This window comes from Astyanax mexicanus, chromosome 20 (assembly GCF_023375975.1).
Source record: "Astyanax mexicanus isolate ESR-SI-001 chromosome 20, AstMex3_surface, whole genome shotgun sequence".
Taxonomy (NCBI): domain Eukaryota; kingdom Metazoa; phylum Chordata; class Actinopteri; order Characiformes; family Acestrorhamphidae; genus Astyanax; species Astyanax mexicanus.
This window is the reverse complement of record NC_064427.1, coordinates 18560999-18588694: the sequence shown is the minus strand read 5'-3', so window position 1 is coordinate 18588694 and position 27696 is coordinate 18560999. Positions and strand designations below refer to the sequence as shown.

At 37.4% G+C, this 27696-nt stretch overlaps 1 protein-coding gene across 1 annotated transcript in view; it reads right to left on the bottom strand.

Moving 5' to 3' along the window:
- LOC103037437 (leucine-rich repeat transmembrane neuronal protein 4) overlaps positions 1 to 27696 on the bottom strand; it is a 252215-nt gene that overhangs the window by 60834 nt on the left and 163685 nt on the right. The window lies entirely within an intron of this gene.

The window sequence follows — 27696 nt, the reverse complement described above, 5'->3', positions numbered from 1 at the left end:
GTAAGGGGTGTCAGGAGTAGAAAAGAATAACAATTGAGAGAGAAAGAAAGAGAGAGAGAGAAAGAGGCATAATGTTTCGAAGAAGGATAAAGAGACTGAAAATATTTCCCTATACTACCCTCCACTAACCTATATTAACCTATACTGCAATATAATACCCTATACTGCCCTATTCAACCATACACCAACCTACTATACTACCCTATACTACTCTTTTCTACCCTATACTGCCCTATATTGCCCTATATGATCATGCACTAACCCCTACAGTATATTAACCTATACTACCCTATCCTGCCCTATATTGACCTATACTACTTTACACTATCCTATACTACCTCACATTAACCTATACTATTTATTATAGCCTATACTACCCTACATTGCCATATACTACCCTACACTACCCTCTATTAATCTATACCACACTAATAATAATACCTGATATTGCCCTATACAACCATACACTAACCTACAGTATATTAACCTATACTACTCTATTCTACCCTATATTGCCCTATACTAACCCACACTAAACTATATCAATTTGTAAGGCTCTATACTACCCTATATTGCCCTATACAACCATACACTAACCTACCCTATATTAACCTATACTACTCTATTCTACCCTATACTGCCCCATATTTCCCTATACTAACCCACATTAAACTATATTTATTTGTACGGCTCTATGCTACCCTATGTTGCCCTATACAACCATACACTAACCTAAAGTATATTATTCTATACTACTTTATTCTATCCTATACTACCCTATATTAACCTATACTACTCTATTCTACCCTATACTACCCAATATTGCCCTATACAACCATACACTAACCTACAGTATATTATTCTATACTACTTTATTCTCTCCTATACTACCCTATATTAACCTATACTACTATATTCCACCCTATACTGCCCCATATTGGCCTATACTAACCCACATTAAGCTATATCAATCTGCATGGCTCTATGCTACCCTATATTGCCCTATACAACCATACACTAACCTACAGTATATTATTCTATACTACTTTATTCTCTCCTATACTACCCTATTTTAACCTATACTATTCTGTTCTACCCTATACTACCCAATACTGCCCTATACAACCATACACTAACCTACAGTATACTAAAATATACTACTCCATTCTACCCTATATTGCCCTATACTAACCTGCATTTCCCTATATATTTTCTTCATACTATTCTATTTTATACTATGCTACCCTGTTCTCAGTATCCTATCCAGCGCTATGCTCTTTTACCCTATGTTACCCTATACCACCCTATATTTCCTATACTCACTATACTGCTATATACTCCCTGTACCACCATATACTGTACTATAATACTCTTAACTGCCTTTATATTTCTATATACTTCCATATAATACCTATACTTACCCACATTCTGTATATTTTCTATCCTACCCTGTACTTTAAACATTTGCATACTACCATTTACTACATTATAATACCATATACTTAAATGTATATGGTATTATAATATAATCTATACTATAATCTATACTAATCTATACTCCATATACTACTATATACTCCCTATACTACTTTATAGTCCCTATTCTAGAAAAAAGACAGAAGGGGAAAGCAAACAAGCCAGAATAAGGTGGGGAGAAGGTGATAAAAAAATATAAACTAGGGAGAGATAAGGAATGACATACAGACAGAAAGACAATGAATAAAAACATCTGCCCCAGTGTGATTTCCAATCCCCGCTCGTCATCCAGGGTGGTCTGAAGTTCAGCCTCGCAAATTGGACGAGGGAATTCTCCTCCCACCGACATCCTCCACTGCAGTGTCATGTCAGACAGACCCCCACTGCTCTTTCTGACCGCAGATGACGAGCTGTCAGTCCCAGAAACACTCTACATCTCCACTGTCCACTGCACCACCCGCACACTCCTGTACTCAGCTGACCACTGAATAACTACATACAGTACCAACAATTACACTAGAGATATACATGCAGTGCAGAGAGGACACAGAGAGAACACAGAGAGGACACGGAGAGGACACAGAGAGGACACAGAGGCAACAAGAACAGGACACAGATAAGATACAGAAAGGAAACCAACAAGACGCAGAGAATAAACCAAGAGGACACTGAGAGAACACAGCGAAGACATCGAGAGGACATCAAGAGAACATGGACAAGATTCAGAAAGGAAACCAAGTGGACACAGAAAAGGCAAAGAGAGGACATAGAGAGGACACGGAGAGGACACAGAGGCAACAAGAACAGGACACAGATAAGATACAGAAAGGAAACCAACAAGACGCAGAGAATAAACCAAGAAGACACTGAGAGAACACAGCGAAGACATCGAGAGGACATCAAGAGAACATGGAGAAGATTCAGAAAGGAAACCAAGTGGACATAGAAAAGGCAAAGAGAGGACACAGAGAGGACACAGAAAGGAAACCAAGAAGACATAGAGAAAGCATAGAAAGGACACAGAGAGGGTAAGAACAGGACATGGAGAAGATTCAGAAAGGACACCAAGATAACATAGAGAGGAAACAGTAAAGATGGAAATCAAACCAAGAATACAAAGAAGAAACCAAGAGGACTTAAAAAGGACACAAAGAGGACAAGAAGAGGACACAGAGAAGACACACAGAAAAAATCAAGAGGACACAGAGAGGAAACCAAGAGGACATTGACAGAACACAGAGAGGACACAGATAGGACAAGAAGAGGACACAGAGAAGATTCAGAAAAAGAACCAAGATGACATAGAGAAGAAAACAAGGGGACATAGAGAAGACATAGAGAGGATACAGAGAGGGCACAGAAATGAAACCAAGAAGATATCGAGAAGAAACCTAGAAGACATAGAGAGGACATAGAGAGGACACAGAAAGGACAAGAACAGGATATGGAGTAGATTCAGAAAGGAAACCAAGATAACATAGAGAGGAAACAGTGAAGATGGAAATCAAACCAAGAATACAAAGAAGAAACCAAGAACACACAGAGAAGAAACCAATATGACATACGCAAGAAACCAAGAGGATATAGAGACGAAAATTATAGGACACGGAAAGAAAACCAAGAAGACACTGAGAATAAACCATATGGACATTAAGAGGGCATGGGGAGGCAGAGAGGACTCTAAGAGTGTGCTGAGTACAGAGAAAGTGTTGAGAGGACACAGGAGGACACTAAAAGGACATTGGGGAAAATGAAAGTGCACAAAGAAAACAGTGAGAGCACATACAGTAAGATGACACAGAGAATCCAATGAGGACACAGAGAGGACAAAGGGAGGACACTGAAAGGACTAGCAGTACTACAATTACAAATGTTTAACTACAATCTTTTAGTTTCAATGCTAAAAACAAAGCTAAAAACAGGCCTTACATACTTATACTTACCAGGCCTGTCATGATAAGAATATTTGGTGGACGAAATATTGTCCCAGAAATTATTGCGATACACAATCTTTTGGTAATTTTAAGACTATTAAATGCCACTGAATATTTGTGATTCTAGAAATGTGTGGTTGGAAACTTTTTTGTCCAAAACTGAAATAGAACAATAAAAATAAGGTAAAATACAGAATACAGATTTTTTTTTTCATGTTTGAATTAATTTTGTCACTAACATCTCATTAAACTACAGAAAATTATTATATAATAATAAAATTTTCACCCAAGTTTATGTCACATGCTATATTTGTTTGTTGACTACTTAAAAACCCATTTAAAAATTTTCTCCCCCCACCCCTCTTATAAAACCAGAATACATGTTTTTCAACTATGGAAAATTATGCACACCACAATACAATCTCACCTAAAATTAACCTAAAATTGAAAATACAGATCTTATTGGTATTTTAATGTCTTTATGTTATTTATAAGTCACTCTTTTTTGTGATCTAAAACATCAAGAATGAAAAATATTGTATGTTATTAACAATAGTAACATGTATTATGTTTGGGGTCAATTTAAGCCCAGTCATTTTAAACTCTACAAACGCTACTTAAATAGCCTTAAATAATTAATGCATTCACCTTCACATCATTCAACAGAAATGTGCGTAAAATGATAAAAATATGTTTTATATGTTTTATACAGCTAAAACAGCCTGCGGTCAAATTGACCCCCAAACAACACCGATGTATACAAAATGTATGCGTACAGGACACAAAAAAACATACCATCACATTTATGTTATGTTTACCCAGTTATCCCTACTAAATTAGGAAAAGTCACTAAAAAATATAAAGTAAATAAAATTATATTAACTGCTAATTTAAATGCTTTTAATTTGAAATGAGGCAAGCAAACTGGGCGAGGGAAACAACAACTTAAACACACAATAAAGCCATTTTACTGCAGCTTTAAAGTCTGGATGACCCGGAGTCTGAACATTAGCAGTAAAAGTACCCTGATAATGATTCTGAGTGCTTTCGGATTTTAAACACTTCGAATTTCAGCTTCGCTCACGGCGAAATTCTCATCATCACTCGCTGTTTATGTTTCAGTTCCTCGAACCCGTTCTGAACAGCCTGAGACCGGCTCAGAGCAGCCCGGCCTCACTAAACTCAACTCATCCCAGATGAGCGGGGCTCTGGGTTTTATGGGTCGGCATGCGCTGGTGGGCCCGGGACAGCGTTCGTCTTAATTACACAGCTGTCCTGATGCCTGGTGGAAATGTGGCTGGGTATCAGATTATAGACGACTGGAATTCCCACGGGGGGAAATGCGGTGGGAAGATTCCTGTCGGGCTCTTCGCTGATCTCTTCATCAGCTCGGGCTTCATTCTCTCTCTCTCTCGCCGTGTGACGGGGAGGACATTTAAACCCCCTACTAAAACCCTGCATCCACCCAGCTTCCCTCCCTCGCCAACAGCATCGCAAAGACAATTTACGAAATAAACTCATCGCTGTCTGGGAAATACAGCCGTACAGACGCGCAGCAAATGAACGAAGATAGACGAAAGTGAGAGGAAGTCAGGTGGCTCTAATTTCTCATCCCATTAACTGTTTATCCAATTGAAATGAAGGAGAGATATCACATTCCCAAGGAACGATATAGATTTGAAAATACTTGCTGAAAGAAGTGGAAGAGCAACACTAGTGATGCAGTGAAAGGAAAGTGTTGGCCAAAATCAAAACAGAATGATTTTATTTTTTTCTCAGGTTTTCATTCATTTCACTCAATATCCTTTTTTAACGATTTTTTAGATGGAGCGTTAACTGATTTTTTGAGCTGGATTACTCACTCATATTGATGACAGACGGTACTGAAGTCCCTATGTGAGCTCAGTCTTTATTCCCATGACCCTGTGGCAATTGGGAGCCCTCTTGGCTGCTGATAGAGTGCCACTGCTGCTGAAAACAACCCTAATAATATAGTAATATCACAGTAATATGACCTGAAATAAATTAATAAATTAACGAAGATCAGCAAAAGTGAGAGCAAGTCAGGTGGCTCTAATTTCTTATCCCATTAACTGCTTATCCTATTTAAATGAAGGAGAGATATCGCATTCCCAAAGGAACGATATAGATTTGAAAATACTTGCTGAAAGAAGTGGAAGAGCAACACTAGTGATGCAATGAATTCTGAAACTGTTTGTCCAAAATCAAAACAAATTGACAGAAAATGTCCAAAAATGATTTGCAAGTTTATTAATCATTCATTTCACTCAATGCCCTATTTTTGTGATTTTTCAGATGCAGAGTTAATTGATTTTCTGAGCTGGAGTACTCACTCATAGTTGATGGCAGACTGTACTAAAGTCCCTGTTTGAGCTCAGTCTTCATTCACATGACCTTGTGGCTATTGGGAGCCCTCATGGCTCAGTATTGATTGAGCTGTAGAACTGTTTTCTCTTGTCACCGTATGCAATCAAATCCTCACAACAATTGAGTACTTCAAAATCTAGTAGAAATCGAACCTTCTGTGGACAGTAGAGACAGTTACTCCAACAGAAGCAAGATAAACTCTGTTGAACACTATTGAAAAATAATTATTATATAGATTTTGCCTCAAAGAACCCTTCAAACAAGTCACATGACTTATTTCTTCCACAATAAACCAACAAAACAGGAATTTTCCTTTGGGAATGCGAGGCTTCCTTCATTTCCTTCAGCTAAACGGTTAATCAGAGATAAGAAATTAGAACCACCTGACTTCCTCTCACTTTCATTTAACTCTGTTAATTCAGAACGTGTCTGTACGGCTGCATTTCCCCAGACTGTGGAGAATTAGGATGTATTTGATGAAAGCAGGAAGCTGTAATCATTTAACACTCGTAAAAATGCAGGTGCTTCAAAGGGATCTTGGAGCGACGCCACAAAAGAACCACTTTTTGGCTCCAGAAGGATCTGTGATTGAAGAAACGTACGACTTGAAACTTTTAGGCCAAAACTGAAAGAGACAAATGGAAAATGTCCAGATACAGAATTCATTTTGTCACTTTTTGTCACTTTTGCAACCTATTATTGCATTATTTAATCATTTAGTAATAACCTTCATTTACCATATAGAAAAAAATATGCTATTTTTAAAAGAGTTTATTGGACACTGAACATTTTAACATCCCAGCAGACTAACAAGATGGATGATCATAAGCCATCAAACCAAACTGAACTAGCACCAGGAGTAATGGCATAACGTTATCTAAAATCAGTGTGTAAGACTGGTGGAGGAGAACATGATGCCAAGATGCATGAAAAAACTGTGATTAAAAAACAGGGTTATTCTACCAAATATTGATTTCTGAACTCTTAAACCTTTATGAATATGAACTTGTTTTCTTTGCATTATTTGAGATCTTTTGCATTCTTTTTTGCATTATTTGAGAAACTGAAGTGGCCTCTTAATTTTTTCCAGAGCTGTATGTAGGTAATGAAGGGGTAAAACATATTGTCAAGGGGGATCAAATAGACAGTGAGTGAACAGTTAAACATTACTAATTGAAGTTTATAGATACCTTATATATATATTGTATTTACCAATATATTAAACAGCGAGTTCATAGAAGTGTATGAATTTGATCAATTCTGACGAAACTAAACAACTAAACTGTCTGTTTTTGTCAAAATTCAGTTTTTTACTTGCTGCCTTTGCATATGTAGATCCCACCCCTTGACAGATGTCACTGTTTTTCATTATGATGATTGATTATCACTCAGTGGTGCTAATGTTATGGCTGATCGATGTACAGTACAATGGATTGCTTTATGAGTCGAAAGAGAGTTTTTTCCATGGCATCGCCATCTCTCCAAAATTCCTTTGAAATACCCTTATTTTTACGAGTGTAAGACAATTACAGCCTTCTTCCTCCATCACCTACATCTTAATTCCTCCCTGTCTGGGGAAATAAAGGAATACCGACACTTTCCGAGCGAACTGCCACAGAATATAAAAAAAAAAAAAAACGCCAGACAGTTTCTGGAGCGTGTTCCACCTGATGGCTCTATTTTCTTACAAAATTAACCACTTAGCCAATTAAAACCAGCGAATCATGGCTCTCCCAGAGGAGCCGCAGCCGAGACGTGCTGCAGGAATCACATGCACACAATTTCACAATCCGTTAATGGCTGAACCTCCTGCACCAGGGCTCGCGAGGTTTCAGCCGGAATCAGGCTCAGAATCTCAATAAGCAGGACGTCCACTCCTCAGGGTGGTCAATTAATATTTCAGAGCGGAGTTTGAGAGCTGAAGCAGCTGAACCGCGCTGGAGGGACAGGACTCAGCGCTGGGATTTCAGAGTGAACAGCAGTGAAACAGTGATGATAGTGGGATTAGTGAATCTTACATAAGGCTACGCGACTGGACCAGCCAAGGAATGGAGCTTATACACACTGGGAGGGCCAGTGGACGGGCTACTGGGAGCGTATAGCTAGCTTTCTGTTGTGTTTATGAACCTTATGCGCCTTTTCTTAGAGCTAAAATTCTCGGGAAAACTTCATATGAATCCTGTATTTATAGTGCATTATATGGCATATTCTGTATAATAGCCTTATACAGTATCTGTGTATAATAACTCATATGTACAATGTGTGAACTTTGGTACTTTCTATGAATGGCATGTCCACTAGACTCTATGAACAAACATATAATATGTTTCAATACAATAACATGTTACAATGGCAATGAAACACATATGTAGCTCTCCATTGTGCTGAAACATATGTCTATAACTGCCAAAGGCAATGAGACATATTTGTTGCTGCCCGGGGTGCTGAAATACTCAAGTACATGTACTATATATACACACATGGCTATATATACATAGATATGTATGTACTGTACACAATTGTATGTGGCACTGGAAAACATATGTAGCTAGCCATGGTGCTGAAACATATGTCTATAGTTGCCAAAGGCACTGACACATATTTGTAGCTGTCCATGGTTCTGAAATGCATGTACATGCATGTAAATACTGATGTGTGTATTTGCGTAGCTGTCCATGGTGCTGATACTCAAGATCATGTATGTACACAATTGGCTATATAGCTATGGCACACAATGAAATTGCAATGAAACACACACTGTATGCAGCTGTCCAGGGTGCTGAAACATATGTTTATAGCTGCCAAATGCTAAAAAAACTCAAGTACATGTAGAGTATATACACATTCGGCTATATAAAGCTAAAGCTATGCATCTATTTATATACAGTACATAATAGTATGTGGCACTGAAACACATAAAAGTGGAACTTTCATGCTTTCAGTCACCATTAAGAGACATGCACATTAATACACATTTCTTTCTGGACAAGCTGATAGATACAGAACTGTTACTAAAAGTGAGAACTGCAAGCACGCCACAAACAGAGTGCAAAAGCACACCTCAGGTGACTCTGTTTGTGGCGTGCTTGCAGAAATGGCTTCTTTCGCATCACTCTCCCATACAGCTTCTCCTTGTGTAAAGTGCGCTGTATTGTTGACCGATGCACAGTGACACCATCTGCAGCAAGATGATGCTGCAGCTCTTTGGAGGTGGTCTGTGGATTGTCCTTGACTGTTATCACCATTCTTCTTCTCTGCCTTTCTGATATTTGTCTTGGCCTGCCACTTCTGGGCTTAACAAGAACTGTCCCTGTGGTCTTCCATTTCCTTACTATGTTCCTCACAGTGGAAACTGACAGGTTAAATCTCTGAGACAACTTTTTGTATCCTTCCCCTAAACAACTATGTTGAACAATCTTTGTTTTTAGATCATTTGAGAGTTGTTTTGATGAGCCCATGATGCCACTCTTCAGAGGAGATTCAAATAGGAGAACAACTTGCAATTGGCCACCTTAAATACCTTTTCTCATGATTGGATACACCTGGCTATGAAGTTCAAAGCTCAATGAGATTACCAAACCAATTTTGTGCTTCAGTAAGTCAGTAAAAAGTAGTTAGGAGTATTAAAATCAATAAAATGATAAGGGTGCCCATACTTTTGCGCTGGTCAAATTTTGGTTTTATGCATATTGCACATTTTCTGTTAGTACAATAAACCTCATTCCAATCCTGAAATATTACTGTGTCCATCAGTTATTAGATATATCAAACTGAAATGGCTGTTGCAAACACCCAAATATTTACAACTAAAAATGATTAAGATTAATAGGGGTGCCCAAACTTTTTCATATGACTGTATATAAAGCTATAAACCTATTTATATACAGGACATACTGAAACACACAGGTCTCTATCCATGGTGCTGAAATGCACCATATGTACATATATGGCTGCCCATAGTGCCAACAATGCTACTAAATAAACATAGTGTCTCAAAATAACTCAAAACGCAAGAGTGAGAAATAACTTCTTCTAAAATCTAACTTTCACTTTTGCTTTGTTTCTAGTAGTTTTTTTTACAGTATAACATTATATGATAATTATATCCTTCATATCTTTATATCCTATAATATTACTCTACTGCCTATACTTTTTAGTAATTCTTCTTCATTGCTCAGCTTGTCCAGAAATGCATGTTTAAAGAGTGTCTTTCATGGGTATCTCAAAGTACAAAAGTGAGAAATACCAAATCTCAAACAACGTAATATTTTCACTTTTGCTTTATTTCTAGCAAAACATTTATATCCGGTTCATACGCAATTTTGATTACGACTCCTCAAACCATTCTGAATACTTTTTTGTATAAAATCCTGTAATAGTCCTCTACCACTTTACTTTCAGCACTTTTACCACTTTAACATCTCTGTCTCTCTCAGCTTGTCCAGAAATGCATGTGTATCACATGCACTTTAATAGTGACTCAAAGCACAAAGCACAAAGCAACACCATCTTTCTAATATTACTATGGTGTTTAATTATGAGAAGTGTGAGTAACACTTCCTATGAACCCAGTATTCATAATGCCTTATGAATGCATTCATAGTGACTGATAAGGCAAGGATTTTCATAAGACTATACTGCAAAGACTATACTGACTTTAAGAGAAGTGAGTTTTCATATGCTGTTTAAACATGAAGTACATTTTATTATGCCTCACTATAATGTCAGTAATGACTGTATATAAGGCTTTATAATGTGTTACGCACTTATATAAAAGATTCATTTGAGAAATCATAGCTGCATATTATCATGCATTATATCAAAATGCAATATCAAATCTGTGTTATAGTGCGTTACAACACTACATTGTACAATGTTCTTATGAACAGATATTATAAGGCATTATAAGCCCTTTCTTTATAAACCTTTATACTTGTAGTTTATAATGTGTTATGAATGTCGCTGTAAGTACTTATGAGTTATTATACAGGCTTATTACAGTCATTATAAGGTATTGTGCATGTCATATAATGCATTATAAATGTATTCATAACTACAGAAGTTTAGAACTTTTACCTCTATGAAGCTGTTTTGTGAAAACATTTGTGTGTGTGAAAATGAAAACATTTGAGTGTGTGTGAGTATCTGTCCGTGGTGCTGAAATGCAGAGTGTGTGTGTGTGTGTGTGTATCTGTCCGTGGTGCTGAAGGAAGCTCAGTAAGAGGTTCTGAATGGAGATGAATGCTGCACAGCAGGTAGAATAGGCGGCTGATCTGTGGAGCTGGAAGTGAGTACAGTAAGCAGGTGTGTGAACGGTCTGACCAGCTGTCTGGAACAGTGTGTGACCAGGTCACAGAGTTTTAGCCCGTTAGTGGGTCAGATCCAGCTCCGGCTCGGGCTCGCGGGGAGCGCGGGAACAATGCGAGGATGACACAGCCGGCAGGGGCGCCGCTCTGGGACGTCATCCGGACAGATTAGAGCCAGAGTGACACAGCAGAGGCCTAATCCTTTCTCTGGGAGATTAGTGGAACATGACACGGCACTCTCCAAATCCATTTAATCATCCAAATGTTCCGTCTCCTGCCAGCGGCACGGGCACCGGGGTCTTCAGATCACTTCCAGGAGAGGAAATCAAAACGGCATATGAACTGAGTTTTACTAGAAATGAAAAAAAAAAAAAAAATAAATAAATAAAAATATAGCTGAGATTAAAGCAGCTTTATGAGAGAACTGGTATATAAATATTTTTTTGGAAATGTGTTCTCTCTCTACAGTTGCCAAAAATTGCCAGAATTTTTGCTTTGAGTCACCATTAAGGGACATGCAATACACACGCATTTCTGGGCAAGCTGAGAGATCATATAAATTTAGTTAAATTTAAAATTAAAATGTATTTATATAGTGGTTTTAAAAAACAAATGTTGTAAATGTCTTTACATGAAGGGCACTATTTAAACATGCATTTCTGGACAAGCTGAGCAAAAAAATAAAATAAAATAAATAAATAAATAAATAAATAATAATAAAAAAATTATATATATGTATGTAGCTGAGATTAAAGCAGGTTTATGTAAGTTTTTTTTTTTTTTTTTTTTTTTTTTTTTGTGGATATGTTCCCTCTACAGTTGGCAAGAGGAATTTGTGCTTTGATTCCCCATTAAAGGACATGTGATACAAATGCATTTCTGGGCAAATTATCTATTAAATTCAGTTAAATTAAAATGTATTCATATAGTGATTTTCGCAACAAATGTTTTCACACAACACCTTTATTGAGGTAAAAGTCCAAACTTCTTATAATACAACACCATAGTAATAGTAGTAATAGTAGCAATAGAAAGATGGTGGTGGTTGTTTGTGCTTTGTGTTTTGAGTCACATGCATTTCTGGACAAGCTGAGAGATACAGAGATATTGCCAAAAGTGAAATGTTACAGTATTATTACAGGATTTTACTCAAATATGTCTTTAGACTGGTTTGAGGAATTGTGATCAAAATTGGATATGAACTGGATATAAACGTTTTGTTAGAAATAAAGCAAAAGTGAAAATATTATGTTGTTCCATGTTTGGTATTTCTCACTTTTGTGCTTTGAGATACTCATGAAGGACGGTATTTCAACATGCATTTCTGGGCAAGCTGAGAGATCAATTAAATTCAATTAAGTTTGAATTTATTTATATAGCGATTTTTACAACAAGAGTTGTCACAAAGCAGTTTTACAGAGGTTAAAGTCCACATTTCTTATAACTAAACGCCATAGTAATAGTGGAAATGATGGTGGTGGCAACACTACTTATTGCGTATAGGCTACTTGCAGAATTATTACAGAAAGTGAGGAGGAAGAGTAATATTACAGGATTTTAAACGTATATGTCTTCAGAATGGTTTGAGCAGTTTTATATAAACTGAATATAAAGGTTTTGCTAGAAAAAAAGCAGAAGTGAAAATACTATGTTGTTTGAGAAGTGGTATTTCTCACTTTTGTGCTTTGAGATACAGTACCTATAAAGGACACTTTTTAAACATGCATTTCTGGACAAGCTGAGCAATAATTAAAAAATACAAAAAAATAGGCAGTGGAGTAATATTATAGGGTATAAAGATATAAAGGATATAAACTGGTTATACTGTACATTTTTTAGTAGAAACAAAGCAAAAGTTATAATTATTAAAGTTATAATTTATATAATTTATAATTTCTCACTCTTGCACTTTGAGATACTTTGAGACACTATTCTGTCTATTACAGGATTCTCAAGCATCACAGTGATTATAAAGCTGTTTTTCTCTTTTAAGAATAACAAATAAATACTGTATTTATTTATAAATACTGCTTTAACCCTTTTTGGTGGAGCATATTTTGGGTCTACATTTTAGGTTCAACGAAGTTGTTCAACAAAGGTGCCGAGTGGTCTAGCAGTCTAAAGCACTGCCACTATAATCGGGAGGAAAATGCTGGTTTGAATCCCAGTCATGCAGCTTGCCACCAGCTGCCAGAGCACAGAGAGAGCACAATTGGTCTTGCTCTCTCTCTCTCTCTGGGTGGGTACAGTAGATGGCGCTCTTTCTTTCCCCTCATCACTCCTAGGGTGATGTGGATCAGCACAAGACTGCGTCTGTGAGCTGATGTATCAGAACCAAGTCGCTGCGTGCCCTTTCTACGAATGTTTTATTAATCATTGATTAATCATTGATTAATGATTAGTAATCATTTTTAAGGAATTTACAACCTATTTAGTAACCTTTAATAAACTCGTTGTAAACCATTTATAAACCCCACCATCTTTATGAAGTTTTTGGAGAGGCAATTTGTGGAAATACAACATTTTTGATTGACAGCAACACAATGGAATAATGTGAACGAATTGGATCACAGTGTTTGTTTGTTTGTTTGTTCTCAGAAACCAGTTCAGCACAACTTATTCCTCTTTCAGCTGATCCAGTCCCACTCCAGCTCGCGCAGCTTAGTGGATGAGCTGAAATCCAGCACACCACTGACACGGGCTTACGCTCTCTCAAGCACATTAAACAAAGAATCGCTTTAATTCACTTTGTGAACGGAATTTATCTCCTGAATGGATGCTGAACTTTTGGGGCTCGACTGCAGCCCAGATGTCACCGCATATGCCAGACCCCATTCAGAGCCAAAAACACTCTCAGAACACACACACACACACATACACACAACACACAACACACACATATTAACACTAAGAATTTGCACGGAGGCTTTTGGGCATGCTGGAGCTCTGTTTTGCCTTGAACTCTGGATTCCAGAGCTGTGAACACTGTGAACGCTGGGACTATAAAAGCTTAGAAATGAAATAAAAGAGAACTGCGTTCCCCTGCCAGAATTAATCTTTTAACATTCCCATTCCAGTGTTCCAACCACAACATACTGTAACACTCCATCACCAGTTAGAATTAAATAAGCTGCGTGATTAAAGCTCTTTTCAGCAGGCTCTTTGTGCAGTATAATAAAATAAAATAGGAGGGTTTAAAAGCTGTCGTTATTTTATGTTGGTTAATAGTACTTGATTATTTGTAGGAAAAAGCTCATATTAATGCAAAGAGCCAAAACTAAGCAGATTAAATAGATTTTTTTAACAATATTAAACTCATGAAGCTTGATTCTGAGCTCAATCTAGAATTTTAGGTATTAAAAAAAAAAACACTTTACAAAACTTTACCAATCCACTTTACATTGCTGTCCAATAGAAAACAAGTATTCCTAAAAACAGCAACTTTTCAGGAAACAGATAAATCCTTTTTAACTTTCAACTGAAGTTAATGTAAAAATTTAGTTTATTTCAGGTCATTTTTTGTAACATTTCTATTGGTCCATTAATAATAATAATAATAAAAAACAAATTGACACAGTCTAAGGGACAGCTTGTTTGTTCAAAATGTGTAGTGAAGTAAAAATCTGCAAAAATAAAGAGTTTTTCATTGGACAGTAATGAAAACCCAAGGACACTTTGCAAGCAATATTCTAGGACTAGACAAGTTGTTTCTTAATATCGGTCTATATGATACAATTCCGATATCGATATAAACAGTACAGCCACCACCCTTTAAATATATAATCAAATAAATGACTTTTTTATTAGTTAATCTTTTTTCTTATTAAAATGTTTTATTTATTTAATTTTTAAAAATTATTATTTATTTTATTTTAATGTTTCATATTTTCATTCTTGTTCTTAGTTCTATTATTCATTTAACCACTTCTCATCACTTCTAACATTTTACTTGAATTTTACTATTATCTTTTTACTTACTTTATATTTTATGTTTTTTTGGTATTTTAGAATGTTTTATTAAATGTTGATTTAAAATTAGTATTAGTAATTTTTATTATCTTTTTCTATGTTATTTCTTATTATTTCTAAATTATTATTAAATGTGTTCAATTCCTTTGATTTTATAAATGCTCAGCAACATTGTAAATGAGGGTCACTCTCAATATTTCTCCCAAATGAAAATAAAGTTTTCAATTTTAAAATCAATTTTAAAATTGATTGGTTGAAATAGTTTGTAACAAGTTGGAGGCAGGATGCAAATGCAAGTCTATCTTTTTATTAGTAGCCATTACAAAAACAAAAGCTGAGGCAAAGAAACAAACACTGAGACAAAAAACAAGGACTACATAATAAACAAAGGACCAACAAGGTCTATCAAACAAAGAAGCATACACAAACATAAAGAAAACAACACACTAATTAACTAAAGAAACCAAATCAGAAACTTTCACAATAATGCAGAACAGAAGGTCAAACTAACAGAAATCACACTATAAAGCAGGGTAGAACATGACAGGGTCAAACAAAAAGCACAAAAGAGAACAAAAGAACACATGGGGTATTTATGCACAGGCACAGACAAGGGACACCTGGGGAAGTAATGAGGGGGCGGGGCTACAAGAGGGATTACAGATGACAGGGCTGGGATAAGGTGGATACAGGACAAAAAACAAAACAAGAGTTGGGGTTGGGGATGGGTTAAGAAGTTGGATACTGGTTGGGGCTAAGTTGGGGAGTTGGGGGTGAGTTAAGGAGTTGGGGATGAGTTAAAAAGTTGGAGATTAGTTGGGGCTAAGTTGGGGAGCTGGGGGTGAGTTAAGGAGTCAGAGAATAGTTGGGGCTAAGTTGGGGGTCAAACCAAAAGCACGAAAAAGAACAAAGGAACACATGGGATATTAATGCAGAGGCACAGACAAGGGACACCTGGGGAAGTAACAAAGCTACAAGGGGTATTTATGAGGCACAGACAAGGGAAGTACCAAGGGGCTACAAATGAAACAAGAAGGATTACAGATGACAGGGCAGGGCTAATGTGGATATAGGACAAGAAACAAAACAATAAAAAAGAAGAAAGGAGCAGGGAAGACTGAAAAAAGGAAAAACACAAGACAGACACAGGATAAATGTGGTGAGGACTTAAAGGGTTAATGGTTTTACTTAGAGAGAGCCCAAAATTGCATCATAAAAATCTTTAAAACACACACAGTTAAGGCTAATAAAAAGTCACGATCCCTGTCTGAGGAAGTTTCTGAGCTCAGCTGTTGGAGATCTGAGCTCGCCGCCGGCTCCACTGGGCTTTGTGAGGAAGGTTCACAGGAAGTTGAAGCTCAGAGAGAGTTAGAGAGCACGATTCGGCAAAAAAGCAAACCTCAACCTTTAAATCCTCACTTTTAGAAGGTATGTTTATCTCCGGCAGTAATAAAAGCATTGTTGTATTTTTTAGATTAATTTATTATTAATCAGTCGTTGCTTGTTGAACTGAGGAGAACTTCTTGTTTTGGAAGTACAGGTTCTGGATTTTTTAGCTGGAAGCTGGAGATTAGTTGAGGCTAAATTGGGGGTAGGAGGTGAGTTAAGGAGTTGGGGATTAGTTAGGGCTAATTTGGGGGTTGGGGTGAGTTAAGGGATTTGGGATGAGTTGAGGAGCTGGGGATGAATTAAGGAGTTGGGGATAAGTTGGAGAGTCAGAAATGAATTCAGGAATTGATGATCAGTTGGTGATTAGTTAATGATAAGTTGGTTGGGGAGATTTAAGGAGTTGGGGTGAGTTAAGGGTAAGCTGGGGATACATTTGGGAGTTGGGGTATGTTAAGGACTTGGGGATGAGTTAAGGATAAGTTGGTTGGGGTGAGTTAAGAAGTCGGGGGTGAATTGAGAATAATTTGTGAATAAATTGTGGAGTTGGGGGGTGAGTTAAGGAGTTGAGGTGAGTTAGGGATTAGGTGGGGATGAGCTGGGATAAATTGGCGGGTTGGGGATGATGTGGCCAGATGAGAATGAGGTGGAGATTTGTGGATCAGTTCAGGAGTTGGGGATTAGGTGGGGGTAAGTTCGGAAGTTGAGCGAGTTAAAGAGTTTGTGATGAGTTATATATGCTGTATATATAATTATAAACACTGATACATACAATACCCAATTCACTTGATCTCCATGTTTTTGGACTGTGGGAGGAAACCAGAGTCCCCAGCAGAAACCCACACAAATACAGGAAGAGCATGGAAACTCCACCCAGGTAGGGACTTGAACCCAAAACCCCAGTGCTAAGAAACAAACATACTAACCACCACGTTAACAGTGCAATAAAACATGAGATTTGACTGCAGTAATTATTAGCAGCAAAACTTTTCTAAGGTAAAGCTCTGAATTATCAATGAAAACACAGATCAGATTGGATATGATCAGAATAATCAGTATAATCAATATTCAGGTACTGGGATTTGATTGGAGGGCATCCAGCAGCTTTTCCGTAGGTTAAGTTTTTTTTTTATGTCCAGTCTTGGCGCAAAGCAGCAAACAGAAAATAAAGGCTTAAAGCAAAAAATGCAGCAAACTGACTGATAGAAAGAGTGTGTGTGTGTGTGTGTATGTGTGTGTGTGTGTGTGTGCCCCACAGTGGCTGACAACGGAAGAGCCACTCTGCACCTGTGCTGTCATCTGGCCCTGCGTAGGAGCGCTCAAATTAAGTCATTACTGCAGGCACACCGTACACCCTCACACACACACACACACACACACACACAGATCTTTCTCCACATATACAGACCATGCTTCGCTTCTAGTTCATACTGTATGCATGATGTGCATCTATCTATCTGTCTGTATATCTGTATTTCTCTGTCTGCCTGTCTGTCTATGTATCCATCTGTCTATCTGTCTGTATATTGGTGCTTCAGTCTATCTGTCTGTCTGTATTTCTGAACACTTAATTTATTGACTGCAGCTTTGGAATGATGGAGATTTGTCCAATACTTTAGAATAGGATGAGTCTGAGATGAGTTGGGGATGAGTTTGTGATGAGTTTTGCAATGAGATGGTGATGAGGTGGGGATGAGTTAGGGCTAAGTTGGGTAGTTGTGGATGTGTTAAGGAATTGGGGCTAAGTTGGGCAGTTGGGGTGAGTTAAGACGTTGGTGTTGAGTTGGGGATTGGTTGGGGATAAGCTGGGGTGAGTTAAGACGTTGGTGTTGAGTTGGGGATTGGTTGGGGATAAGCTGGGGTGAGTTGGGGTTGATGTGGAGAGATGGTGATGAGCTGGGAATTAGTTAGGGATGAGTTGGGGATGTGGTAGGAATTAGTTGGGGATTAGTTAGGAATGGATTGGGATGAGTTGGGGATACGTTGGGAATGTGTTGGGGATGAGTTGAGGATGAGTTAGGGATGAGTTGGGGATGAGCTAAGGATGAGTTGGGGATGAGCTAAGGATGAGTTGGGGATGAGCTATGGATACGTTGGGAATGTGTTGACGATGAGTTGAGGATGCTAACAGTCTTGCTGCTAAATACAATCAAATGCTCACAGCAGTGCTCCTGCTCCAGAATGTAGTAGAAATCTAGTGTTCTCTCTTAGAGATAGATTTCTTTAGTGTTTTTTTGGTGAGTGAGAAACACAGTCATACACACTGCAGCCTCCATAAAAACAAAACAAAAAAGAAATAAAGAAATATATAAAAAACTGACCAACAGAACCTGGACGGCGGAAAGCTCCGGGCCTCTCTGAGATACAGTCTGCAGGCTGCTGCTTTATTCATGAGAAGAGTTTGACGGAGGAAAACAAAAAGGTGGCAGCGCATGCTAAGAGCGGAGTCAAGAGGATGGAAAAGAGAAGAATCCACAAACCTGACCGAGCTAAGAGCTACCGTCTACAGAGCACACCTGTCTGTCTCACCTGTCTAACTTCCTTTCCAGTTGCTTCTGGCACCATCTATTTTAATACTTTGTGTGCCTCCAGTTCCTGAAATCCACTGTCAGTGTGTAGTCATTCCCCCCGGGCTACCTTTATATAGCGCTTTAGTGTACACTCTATAACATTTACTTTCAATTTCTGAAGTATTTTTAATATGTATTTTTTGTTCAATTACATTAAAAAGAAGACAATATACAGTAAGTTACTATTTTATTCACCTTGACATAAATTTTAACATAGTAAAATAATTAGTGTGCTTACAATCTAAATAAAATGACTAATTAACTCAAGTTTTAGCCTTAATTAACTCAAGTGTTTAGTAAACATGACCTAAAATATTCAAGGCATAGATTTTCTCAAACATTTTGAATAAGTATGAATAAGTGTAAATAAAAAAAAATGATCAGGAACAAAAATCAAATGCAACATAAACTATTGTACCAAATTATTATACTGTCTTACCAGTATAAGACATGTCTTCACCTGTATAGTAAGCCTAGATAAGCTGAATTTACCTGTTTACATTTATTTAAGTAATGTTTATTGAACACTTAATTAGAGTTAATTATACTTTTAGTTAGAATGCTTTAATTGTAAGGCAATTTATATCAATTCCATTTCCTTTACTCTAATTCTACTTTGACTATTATACAGAGGTGAATAAAACTGATTTGTATTTAATTTCAGAAGAAAATATATTGATTTAAAGTACTCAAAGCAATTAGATGGAGAGAGAAAATGCAATAAATTTAACAATATAACATACAGCCAACACAGAGTTAACATCCCAGAAAATGATGCTTGCTCTTACAGCCTACAACACAGAGACCAAGCAGGTAATTGTAATATATGATCTACACGTTTATCTAAAGTAGACTGTGGGGTGACTACACACTGATGGTGATTGAACCAGTTATGCAAAATACATTGTTCCAAAGCCATTAGAAAAGAAGCCCTCAATGGCAATGATGCAACTCAAATGTCTGATCTCTGTTTGAATCAGGGTTGCCAGGTCCAACAAAAATACCCAGCCCAAAGTCAGTCTAAAACCTGCACTTCAGAAGCTTAAACTAGCCCAAAATATATGTCACAAAGCATTTGTCACATATTTGAAGCAAATGGCAAATCAAATATGAGTGTACGACTTTGATATAGAGCATTTTGTTTATGAGGGATTTACTATTAGTACTGCTATTTACCTTAAAGTCATTCATCATAGCGTAACATTAGTGTTTTATTAGTGTTTTATTAGTTTATTAGTGTTTTTTTACTTTATTATTATTTTTTTTATATATTGCATGGTGATTTCTGGTTTCTGGTGATTTCTATCTTCTCTCTCTCTCTCTCTCTCTATCTATCTATCTATCTATCTATCTATCTATCTATCTATCTATCTATCTATCTATCTTCTCTCTCTCTCTCTCTCTCTCTCTCTCTCTCTCTCTCTCTCTCTCTCTCTTTCTCCAGTTCTCCTTTTCATGCTGTCCTTTTTTGTCTTAATGTTCTACTGGTTCATATTGTCCTTTTTTTAAGTAATTATTAAAAGTAGCCCCCAAAAAATGCCCCCCGCCACTCCTAAATTAAGTTTCAAAATTACTTTTTACTTACTTTTACTTTATTTTTTATTTTTTTATATTGCATGGTGATTTCTGGTTTCTGATGATTTCTATCTTCTCTATCTATCTATCTATCTATCTATCTATCTATCTATCTATCTATCTATCTATCTCTGTTCTACTGGTTCTTATTGTCCTTTTTTTAAGTAATTTTTAAAAGTAGCCCCCAAAAAATGCACCCCGCCACTCCTAAATTTTCACCCGTGACTAGACTTTCAAACAGCCCAATTTGGCAAGAAGACTGCAAAACCTGGCAACTCTGGTATGAATGCACTGTAAATGTGACCACAAATTTGAACGTAACTCAAAATAGTTGAGTAAAGTTTGGAAATATCTAATGTTACATAAAACCTTTCAACTCCTTTGACCCAAAAAGTCCAGATTACTCCATATACAGCCTTTTTTCCAGCAGACGCTGGTCTAAAGCTGGGTTTTTTTATGTATTAGTAGACCTGGCCGCTAATGGAACAGAAGGCAAACAGAAGAGAAGGAAGACAGCCAACAAGCACGACGTGTTAAAACATACAGCCAATAAAGAACTTCACCCCCCCCCCCCCCGCCCTCGCATGTGACGGACCCTCGGAGACGGTTTTATCGCCGTGACTTCGCCACTAAACGTGTTAATTACTCTTTTATTTCTGCCGCTTTTCGTACGCTTATTGTCATATGGATAAAAAAATACATGCTCTGACACCTGTTCGCTGATATTCTCCGTGTTCTTGGCTCTCGCCGGCTGAATGGGAACGCTAATTGCTAATCAACAAATTGCGAGCTGTTTGGCTGATCTGATGAGGAGCACCTCAGGCCACTGGAAATTAGGAAGCAGGCTGTAATCATGTCTAAAGAATCGCGCAATTATTTGCGTGCCTGCTTCGCAAAGTTGCCGAGCGTTTTATCTTTGATATCAGCTGCAGATTAAAGCTAGAACACAGATATCTGATTCAGAATATCTGAAGAATATCCTGAGGAATGGTAGCATGTATAAATGCGTCTACAATGTCTGGAAAATATGATGCATATGATGCAAAATGTTGTAGTTGCCCACATGTTTCATCATCACCATCATCATCATCATCATCATCATCATCACCATCCATCATTCCACAGAACAGAGGATTACACTGCTCCACAGCTCAATGTGGGGTGTTCAAACCCATCGGCTGCAAACTTTCTGTTTTTTTTACACTTGAAAGTTCGAACAATAGTTTGCACCAAGCTTCATGTCTTTGTTAGATTTTATTCTGTGCATTTGATCCAGTTAGTTTTGTCGGGTTTCACCCTTGCATTTTATGGACAGACTAAAGACCTTTAGTACACAGTGATGGGAATAACGGCGGTTACTTACGCCGTTACCTTTTCCAGTAACGAGTAATCTAACTAATTACTCTGACAGAACTATAACACCGACACCCCATTACTGCACATTACCTTAGCTGCTTAATTAACTTTTTTTTTTTTTTTTTACTTTTTACAAAGGCACAAGGGTGTGTGTGTGTGTGTGCATTGTGTGCGAGTCACAAGGGAGAGGAGGATAAAAAAAACAACCTAAGCAATGATTGGCTAAGGTATAGTAAGATTACGTCTTCAGCCAATCAGAGAAAATAGGTGGGTGGGTGTTTAGAGCGCGTGCATAGTGGCGGGGGTTTACAGCTCAAAGCGAGAGATAGCGAGTAAGGAGGACTCCAGTGGCAAAACAGCCTTTTCCAGATGGAAATACCGACACTATTTCAAACTCATTGAGGTCAAAGGTAAAAATGTGCACGTCGAGTTCACATGGGCCGTTTCTCAATCTGCGTTCTTGTCTGTACTTGTGTTCTTGTGGACTCGGGAAACGTCATCCGTCGCAGCCCAAGTACTGTTTCTATTCAGAAGATCGCAGTTAGTCAAGTACACAACTAATACCCGGATGTGTTCTTGCTCCTCCCACTTTATCGAGGATGCATGGAAGGTGACTTGTGTGAACTTCTCACAGCCCGATAACCCAGAATGCACCTCGCAGCAGTATCAGCATAATGCAGGAGGAGAAGGTACATAACTGTAAGCACCTGTATGTTTTTAAAACAGTACTGCTGTGTGCTAAAATAATGTTTTAAGTTATTTTTAGATGAAAATGTGCTTCTCTGTTTTCGGAACAACGCTATCTGCGCCTCTAAGAAGGTGATGTCATCAAGTACACAGCTGTTCTAATTACAGAACACCCGTCCCGCTTCCTCCCATTCTCCGGAGTCCGCACTCGCAATCTGAACTTCCCAAGTCCGTACTTTCCAAGTACGGGAGTCCAGACTTGTGTACTTGTGTTTTGAGAAACGGCCATTATGTCCCCGAACGAAAAATTGGATATGGACAAACCTCTATGTACATCTTTGCTGTCGTGCACTCTAATCATCTGGCTTATGAAACACGCTCTGAGAAGGGGGCGAGTAACACAAAAGTAACAAGTTACTTTTACTGGTAGCCAGGTACTTTTATAGCGGAGTAACTCAGTTAGTAACTCAGTAATTTTTTGCAGAAGTAACTAGTAACTATAACTAATTACTTTTTCAAAGTAACGTGCATAACACTGTTAGTACATCCTGTCATCATCAGCTATGTTGTCAGAGTCTCTCTATACTTTATTATTGGTTTGTAGAATAAAAGTTATGAGTTCGGCTTTGAGTTGCTTTGCTTTCAGGTGTTGTGTCGAATTCTAGCTTTCTTTGATAATTTGACTCCCCTTCGGTTTGTGTTCGTACTGCTGTGTGACGCTTCTGCCAAGGGAGTCGGATTTCAGCACAACACCGGTTCTTGTTCCTCTGATATTCCTAAATACTGACTAGGCTTTCTGTAATTGACCTGAAAGTCTGAACCATCTAGAAAAGTGTTTTTTTTTTTTACACACTGCAGACAAACCAGGCCATGGTTCAGTAGATCCAAACTCTGGTGCTTTACTGCAGACTGTGGTTATCTCCTGCTACTTTGGTTTGGATCAAAAAATTAATTTGTAAATCAAGGGAGCAGAGTCTGGAGGAAGAGTGGAGAGACACACAGTCCAAGCTGCTCGAGGTCTAGTGTGAAGTTTCCACCAATCAGTGATGGCTTAGAGAGACATGTCTGTCATCGGCTGGTGTTGATCCACTGTGTTTATTATTAAGTCTAAAGTCAGTGCAGTTTTTTTTTCCCACAAAATCTTACAGCACTTCATATCTTACAGCTTCCCCCTGCTACTGACAACTTTTATGGAGATGCTGATTTCATTTTCAATTTGATATTCAAATTTTCTGAGACACTCATTTTCGTAGTTTTTTTTTTTTTTTTTCATTGGCTGTAAGTCATAATCATTAATCAACAATAAAAGAAATAAATGCTTAAAATAGATCACTCTGTGTGTAATATATCTATATTATATGAGTAATTTTGAACTGAATTACTGAAATAAAGAAACTTTTCAATGATATTCTACATTTTTGAGATGCACTACTTTTTTATTGTGATCCGGATTGAGAGCAAGATTTTTGTACATTAATATTTTGTCTTTCTTAAAGGCTGCAGCTTATTCTTTTTTTTTTTTTAAGTCGTATCTCCCGATTCTTCTTCATGATGTAACTGTAGTGATCCTTCAACAGTGACACGCTGTAAGTGCAGCGATCCCTCAGCAGTGTCATGCTGAACAGAGCTCAGTCTGACAGATGTCGTAAGATATTCCACACTGTGTCTGGTGAGAAGCCGTGCATATTTAGTGAAGTTTTCCAGCGCGGAAGAGCGTCGCGTCTCGCATATGAACCCGGTTCGAGCTTCCCCAGCCAACACTGCGTGGGTGTAAGAGCTGGAGAAGCATCTGTCTGAGAAGCTTCAGGAAACGCGAGTCACGTGACGGGCTGGAGACGCTGTAAAGATGCTTCAGATCTTTATTTTTCCTTATTTTTCCTTTTTTTCCCTATTGTTTAACGTAATCTCTATCTGCCGCCGCATCTGCAGCATGTGGTCGATTACCACGGGCGGAGTTTTTTTTTTTTCTCCACACGTTTCTGCAGCTTTAGTGAAGAACAGAAGACCTGTTGACAAAAGACGCACTTATAATAGAAGCCCGTGGGCTGATGCTGAAACAAAACCCACTCTGCTGTTCCTCAGAATATATAAATATATAACAAAACACAGCAGAATGACTGCCATTGGACGTGTGTGTTTACTGCCTATGGCTTCACCAAAGCTACGGCTGTAATGATGATTACATTATTGGCATGTCATGCAATATATGGACATGTATGCATGTAGAGCTTTTATCAGAATAGTGTTAGTCCACCATCAGCATGAGTTTCCCAGCAATTTCTTTGCTGTACTCTAATAGTGTAATCATTTTATCGACATATAATACACTACAATTATGTTATCGACATATCATATAATATATGGACATGAATGAGCTTAATATTTTCCTTTTTCAACTCAATATTGTCCTCCTTTGGCTTTGTTTAGCGTTAAGATCCCTTTAATTTGAATCGGTCGTTTTTATTATATTTATAATTAATATTTAAATCCGTAATTGCATTATTACGGCTCTTTTAATTGAATTAAATCAACAGAATTAAAGGGTTCTTAAAAAAAATTAGTATAGTATCGTTTATCACAATTATTTATGGGACAATATCATTCAAAATAATTTCAGTAATTCGGATGTAGTTCAAAATGTGAAACTCATATACAGTGTTATATAGACGTATTACACACAGAGTGATCTATTTGTAGCATTTATTTCTTATATTGTTGAAGATTATGATGATTATGACTTACAGCCAATGAAAACCCCAAATCAGTGTCTAAGAATATTATTAGAATATTCTATAAGACCATTTGGTACTTTTGGTAAGCAGTGTGGGCAGTGTGCCAAAAGTCCTGCTGGAAAATGAAATCTGCATCTCCTTAAAAGTTGCAAGCAGAGTGCTGTGAGTATTTGCAGGAAAAAAAAAAAAAAACACTGACACTGACTTTGGAATTAAGGATATAACACAGTGATGGTATAGCTACTTAGAAAAAGTAATCCGATTACTGATTACTGATTACTCCTTTAAAAAGTAACTTAGTTACTTTATGGATTACTTGATTTTAAAAGTAACTAAGTTACTTTACAAGTTACTTTATTAGTTACTTTCAGCAGCTGCAGACACCACCTCCTGCCGCCTTAACAGAAACATTATAACCAGTTTTGCCAATACTCCCTTTATTGGAAAATGCATTTTTTAACAGCAACAATGTATCTCTAGACATTTAAAGTTGAACTATTTCCTGAAAAAATATTTTTTTTTTATAAAAATAAAAGACGATTTCTCTTAAATTAACTTAACATATTTTTTTTTTCTAAAAAATAAAATATAGTCTTTCTTGATTTCACTTAATATAAATACTTGTTTTTATAAATAAAATTTCAAATGAAGAAAGTCTTTCTTTACCTGACATATTAAACACTGTAAAACTGAACACTGACCCTGTTGTTCTCTGGGAAGCAAGGAGTGGTTTTATAAAACAGAACCGTGTATATGGTCTAGACCAGGGATCACATACATGCGGACTGTGGTCCGGGTCCGGACCCAGACGTTGTCCAATGCGGACCCAAACCGATAAACTACTGAGAAGGATTTAATTTTGACAGTGTTCATTTAAAGCATCAGGAACTGCAGACCAATCACGTGGGGTGTAAAATCTTCAAACGCTCACCTCTGCCAATCAGATCTGTGCAGACCGCTGCCCTGGCTAGTGAATTGGGACGCGGCCGGGAAAAAACGCCTTTATAAAGAGATAGGGAGCCCGAGAACTGGCGGGAAAACAAGAACGGGTGGAAACTAAAGACACGTTGAGCGCGAGAGAGAGAGACAGGGGAGGAAGGTGATGGGGAAGGGAGCGGTGTGTGTGTGTGTGTGTGTGTGTGTGAGGTGGAGAGAGAGAGAGAGAGAGTAACGCAAAGTGACTTGGATAAGTAACTTTAATCTGATTACTGGATTGGAAATAGTAACGCGTTAGATTACTCGTTACTGAAAAAAGGGTCAGATTAGAGTAAGTACTGACATCACTGGATATAACACAGAGGCTTTTGAGATGGCAGCAGTTGTAGATGAGCATTGTCCTGCTGAAATAGTGCTCCACAGGTATTACCTTATTAATGTGAAGTTGGAATGTAAAATATTAATACATACTGCTAAGTATCAGTCCGTTTGCCTCATAGATGCTCAACTGACATTAAATTGCATGTTAATTAAATGCAACTGAACTTTAGGGTGAAAGTAAATGATTCTCTGTTGAATGTACAGTAACTCTACATCCAACTCTAATGTTAACATTTTAAGACTAAGTTTAGGGTTAGATTTAAGGATTCAGGTTAAGGTTTAGAGCTATGAGTAATATTTTAGAGTTTAGGATTTAATTTAGTTTTAATGTCAATTGAGCATCTATGAGGATCTACATTGTATATCATTGTAATTCCATTAATTTTCTGTGGTAAATATTATCCTTTTTCTGCGTGCAAGTATTTTTTTTGTTCTTTTTTGATGTTGTCCCCCTTGCTGTCTGGGGATGAGAGAGAGATACAGAGAGAGAGAGAGAGAGAGAGAGAGAGAGAGAGAACACTAGAAAGACAGCAATGGGGATATATAGAGAGGGCAAAAAAAACGATAGAATTAAGTAAAAGCTATAGTGAGCAGGCAATAAGAGAGATAAGAGAGTAAAAAAGCAATAAAATAAGAGAATGGCACAGAGTGAGAAAGAGAAGAGTGTGAAAGAAAGGAAAAGGAAACAAAGTAATAATGAATAACAGAGTAGTATAGCAAATTAGTGAGAGGCAGACAGAGAGAGAGAGAGAGGGTGAGACTAAGAGGGAGATATAGAGTTAATGGTAAAAACGAATATAGGAGCAAGAAAAAAGAAAAAAAAATAAGTAAAAGCAATAGAGAGAGGGCAATACGAGAAATTGAGAGAGTGTAAGAGCAAGAAAAATAGAGAATGGTACAGAGAGAGAGAGAGAAGAAAAGTGAAAAAGAAAGGAAAAAGAAAACAAAGATAATGGTGAAGAAAAGAGTAATAATGCAAATTAGTGAGAGGAAGACATAT